Source organism: Heterodontus francisci, unplaced genomic scaffold (assembly GCF_036365525.1).
Source record: "Heterodontus francisci isolate sHetFra1 unplaced genomic scaffold, sHetFra1.hap1 HAP1_SCAFFOLD_421, whole genome shotgun sequence".
Lineage (NCBI taxonomy): Eukaryota > Metazoa > Chordata > Chondrichthyes > Heterodontiformes > Heterodontidae > Heterodontus > Heterodontus francisci.
Genome location: NW_027140402.1, coordinates 1117962 through 1123525, shown reverse-complemented (window position 1 = coordinate 1123525; position 5564 = coordinate 1117962). Strand labels below are relative to the sequence as shown.

Sequence of the window (5564 nt, the reverse complement as noted above, 5' to 3'; positions counted from 1 at the left end):
GTTGCTTAAATGTCCCTAATGTATCTGCTTCTACTACCACCGCTGGCAGTGCATTCCACGCACCCACCACTCTCTGCGTAAAGAACCTACCTCTGACATCTCCCCGAAACCTTCCTCCATCACCTTAAAATTATGCCCCCTGGTGATAGCCCTTTCCACCCTGGGAAAAAGTCTCTGGGCTATCCACTCTATCTATGCCTCTCATCATCTTGTACCCCTCTATCAAGTCACCTCTCATCCTTCTTCGTTCCAATGAGAAAAGCCCCAGCTCCCTCAGTCTTTCTTCGTAAAACATACCCTCCAGTCCAGGCAGCATCCTGGTAAATCTCCTCTGCACCCTCTCTAAAGCTTCCACATCCTTCCTGTCATGAGGCGACCAGAACTGAACACAATATTCCAAGTGTGGTCTAACCAGGGCTTTATAGAGCTGCAGCATAACCTCGCGGCTCTTAAACTCAATCCCCCTGTTAATGAAAGCCAACACACCATACGCCTTCTTAACAACCCTATCAACTTGGGTGGCAACTTTGAGCGATCTATGGACATGGGCCCCAAGATCCCTCTGTTCCTCCACACTACCAAGAATCCTGTCTTTAAGCCTGTATTCTGCATTCAAATTCGACCTTCCAAAATGAATCACTTCACACTTTTCCAGGTTGAACTCCATCTGTCCCTTTAATTCCTGTTTCCTAATCCATTGATGTTTCACAATGTACTGAACTGTCCCAATCCATTGATATAACTCAGTCCATAGAATTTCCCAATCCACTGATATTTTCCAGTCCATTGACTTTCCCAATCCATTAATGGTTCCTGTCCATTGACATGCCCAATCCATTTATATTGCCTGTGATTTCAAAGCAACTGTGGAATACAAATAGTATCAGTATTATCAGACACATCGAGACGAGGTGCAATCGCCAAGTGGACAGATGTTGGGTTTATAAAGAAAAAAGCACTGGCTCGGTATTTGTCCAGTCTATCACTGGATCTGAACTCTCAACCTACTGTTTTTCTGTGGGTCTGCTGACTTGTAGATGTGAAGAACCATTGGATGTTTCTCAATCCTCTGACTTTTCTCATTCTTGTGCCATATTTGTTCCTTTGGGTTCACCAGTGAAGAGAATTATTCCCTATTACATTTGGTGAAGACTTTAATAACCTCACATCCTTGTGTCTCACCATCTCAGGTCAAACTCCCGACAGAAACTTTAAACATTTAACTATTCTGCTGGAAACATTTTCAAGGGCGCAGCCATTCCTTCATTACGCTTCCTTCTTTGACATGTGATTGAGAAATATGTGTGTAATGGAGAGAGAGAGAGTGAAAAAAAAAGAGATAGTGCGATAGAAAGTTAGAGGACCAGCTAAAGACAGATAGAGAGAGAGAGGAAGAGAGAGGTAAAGCGATAGACAGAGAGAGAGAAGGAGAGAGAGTCATTGAGTCATGGAGTCTCTACAGTACAGGAAGTCATTTTGTCCATCAAGCCCATGTAAATCAATCCATTCAGTCCCATTCCCCCGCTCTATCCCCATCGCCCTGTAAGTTATCTAAACCTGTCATATTTATTATAATCTTGTACATGTCTATCAAATCTCCCCTCAATCTCCTTTGCTGCAGGGAGAACAACCCCAGCTTCTCCAACCTAACCTTACAGTTAAAATCCCTCATGTCTGGTACCATTCTGATAAATCTCCTCCACCCTCTCAAGGACACTCACATCCCTCCAAACGTGTGTTGACTAGAATTGGATGCAATTCTCTGGTTGTGGCCCAACTAGAAATGTATACATATTCTGCATAGCTTCCCGACTTTTGTCATTTGGCGGAATGCCTCATCACCAGAACTTTCAAACAAGCACCAAGACGTAGCTTGGCTGGTGGTGAGAAGGGCCCTCCCCGTCAGATCCTTCATGCACACCCGAAGTCTCGCCCCCTCCGCATAATGTCCCCGCGGTGCCTGTGGTGGGGATGAGACGTTCGCCCACCTCCTCCTGGAATGTGTCTTCGCAAAGCAGGTGTGGAAAGAGATGCAGTGGTTTTTGTCGAGGTTCATCCCAAGCAGCTCTGTAACACAGGAGTCTGTTCTCTACGGGCTGTTCCCAGGGACGCACACCGAAACAAACATCAACTGCTGCTGGCGGACTATCAATTCGGTGAAAGACGCCCTTTTGTCTGCCCGAAACTTGCTGGTCTTCCAGCGCAAAGAGTTGTCCACCACTGAATGTTGCAGACTGGCACATTCCAAGGTCCAGGACTACGTGCTGAGGAACGCACTAAAGCTTGGGGCAGCCGCAGCAAAGTTTCAATAGGGAAAGACCACAGTGTAAGGTCCCCCCCACCAAGCTGAACTGAGGGGCTGGATCCATGGGAAACGCCTCGAACTGTATCGTTGATATTTTCATTTGCTGTAAATGTAAAACTGTAATTGGCATGACAATAGTGAAATGGAAGGGTTGTGAAGAAACTCATGATAGAATAGAAGGAAACTGATCTCCCTTGCAATGTTTGTATTTTTTGGTGCTGTTTGAAACTGTTTGGCAATGTAATTTTTGCAGATTTGTATGAAGAAAGTATATTTTGGAAATAAAAAAAAAGCTCTGCAACACAGGCATAAGAGGGGTGACAATTCCAGGCAGTGGAGGCACTCAGGTAAATGCCTTCCTGTACATGGACGACGTCGCTGTCTTCTGCTCGGATCTGCTGTCCGTTCGCTGACTGATGAGCTTCTGCGACCAGTTCGAACTGACCTCAGGAGCCAAAGTAAATCACGGCGAGATTGAGGCCATGTTCTTTGGAAATTGGGCCGACCGATCCTTTGTCCCCTTTCCCGTCAGGTCAGACTACCTGAAGGTGCTGGGCATATGGTTTGCATGGGCTGGGGCTTGTGCCAAAACCTGGAAGGAGCGAGTAGCCAGGGTACACCATAAGCTGAGCATGTGGGAGCAGCGATCTCTTGGCTGGTGGTGAGAAGGGCCCTCCCCGTCAGATCCTTTCTGCATTCCCGGAATCTCACCGCCTCCGCATGCTGCCCTCGAGGTGGCTGTGGTTTTTTTAATTTCCAAAATATACTTTATTTATAAAAATCTGGAAAAATTACATTGCCAAACAGTTTCAAACAGCACCAACAATTCCAACATTGCAAGGGAGATCAGTTTCCTTCAATACAATCATGAGTTGCTTCACAACCCTTCCATTTCACATTTGTCATGCCAATTACATTTTTTTCATTTTACAGCAAATGCAAATTTTCCCGATACAGTTCGAGGGGTTTCCCATGGATCCAGCCCCTCAGTTCAGCTTGGTGGGGGACCTTACACAAGGTGGCTATGGTGTGGAAGAGACTGTTGCCCACCACCTTCTGGGGCAGCCGCTGCAAAGGTTCAATGGGGAAAGACCACTGTGTAAGATCCTCCCGCCAAAGTGAACTGAGGGGCTGGAACCTGTGTAAAACCCCTCGGGCTGTATACACCAAAATGGAATGGAAGGGTTGTGAGGCAACTCACTCCTGTATTAAAGAAAACTGATTTCCATCGCACTGTTTCGAATGCCAACTTGGTGCTGTTTTGAATTGTGTTGTAATGTATTTTCTTACATATTTTATATTTTATGAATAACATTGCTATCTGTCCTGACTACTTTTTTAAATTTCCAAAGTATACTTTAATCATAAAAATATGTTAAAAAATACATTACAAAACAGTTCCAAAAAGCACCAAGTCAAACAACACAAAGAGTGCTGACTCTGCCCCATTAGTCATGTGTGATTCTTGTGGGCGAGTGTTCACTGCCCCTGCGCTGGCAGAAAGTATCAGAACCGGCTCTGTTGCAAAGTGCAACAATACAGCCCCGCCTCGCCCCACGGCGAAACATAATTTGAACATTGTTAGATTGTTTCTCTTCTTGGTTTGTTACTTGGTTAAAATAATATCTCCTTGGCAGATTCATTGTCATCGCAGCTTTATCTATTGAAAACCAATTTTTGAAGTCTGATTGTGTTTTCCACATGTGCACTGTGATGTGGATCTCTGGTATTGCCAGGCGAGCTTGGGGGTTTACATCATTAAGACCATACTCTTAGGGATCATTTCTATAGTTTTTTCTTAGAGAAAAGTGTATTTAAAGTGTTTGGTCTCACAAACTACGAGGAGGATTTGTCATGTTCTCTTCTGAACAGGAAGTCAAACTTGAGTGTTGCTTTTCAGCAGCTGCTCTCTGTCATTGATGAATGTTCCTTCTCTCTCTTGTGGAGTGCTGGAGGAAGAGAACACAGTCTGAGTGGTTTGCTTGTGATAGTAAGAATAGTTATTTTGTCTTTACTTCACTACTTTTTCTTGACAGTTTCATTGTTAACGGTACCGGAATAAATGTTTAACAGGTTCAAACAAGCACCACGATATTGCTTGGCTGGTGATGAGAAGGGTCTTATCCATCACATCCATCATGCACGCCCCGAGTCTCATTGCCTCTGCACGCTGCTCTCGAGTCAAATGGGGAAAAGTTTTTTTTAGGTACTTGGTGTCTCATTTTGCTTTTTCTCAAGCTGCTGCTAATGCGTTGAAGTTTTTTAAAATTATTTTTACTTCCGAAATATACTTTATTCATAAAAATCTGCAAAAAATACATTACAAAACAGTTCCAAATGGCACCAGTCAGGCAATACAAAGAATGCAGAGGAGATCAGTTTCCTTCAATACAGGAGCGAGTTGCCTCACAACCCTTCCATTTCATTTTACATGCCATGTACATTTTACAGCCAACAAATATTTTCCAGATACAGTTTGAGGGGTTTTCCATGGATCCAGTTCCTCACTTGGTGGGGGCACCTTACACAGTGGTCTTTCCCCATTGAGCCTTTGCCGGGGCTGCCCCACGCTTTACTGCGTCCCTCAGCACGTAAGTCCTGGACCTTGGAATGTGCCAGTCTGCAACATTCCGTCGTGGACTACTCATTGCGCTGGAAGACCTGCATGTTTCAGGCAGACCAAAGGGCGTCTTTCACTGAATTGATAGTCCTCCAGCAGCAGTTGATGTTTATCTCGGTGTTCGTCCCTGGGACCAGCCCGTAGAGTACAGACGCCTGTGTTACAGAGCTGCTTGGGATGAACCTCGACAAAAACCACTGCATCTCTTTCCATACCTGCTTTGCAAAGGCACATTCCAGGAGGAGGTGGGCAACCGTCTCTTCCCCACCACAGCCACCTCGAGGGCATTGTGTGGAGGGAGTGAGACTTCGGGCGTGCAGGAAGGATCTGATGGGGAGGGCTCTTCTCACCACCAGCCAAGTTACATCTTGGTGCTTGTTTGAAAGTTCTGCTGATGAAGCATTCCGCCAAATGACTTTGGCAGTCTTCTCGGGGAACCATCTGACAGGATCCACCTTCTCCTTTTCCCGTAGGGCCTTGAGGACATTCCGTGCAGACCACTGCCTGATGGATTGGTGGTCAAAGGTGTTTTTCCTCAGAAACTTTTCCACGAGGGATAGATGGTATGGCACAGTCCAACTGGATGGAGCGTTCTGCGGCAATGTGACCAGGCCCATCCTTCGCAACACTGGGGACAGA

General features: G+C 45.5%; 1 non-coding gene across 1 annotated transcript; it reads left to right on the top strand.

The window, feature by feature from the left end:
- The first annotated feature begins 4065 nt into the window (after positions 1–4065).
- LOC137359617 (small nucleolar RNA U3) lies at positions 4066–4283 on the top strand. The gene has a single exon (XR_010971544.1). It is a non-coding gene; the product is annotated as a small nucleolar RNA U3 (small nucleolar RNA).
- Positions 4284–5564: the final 1281 nt, after the last annotated feature.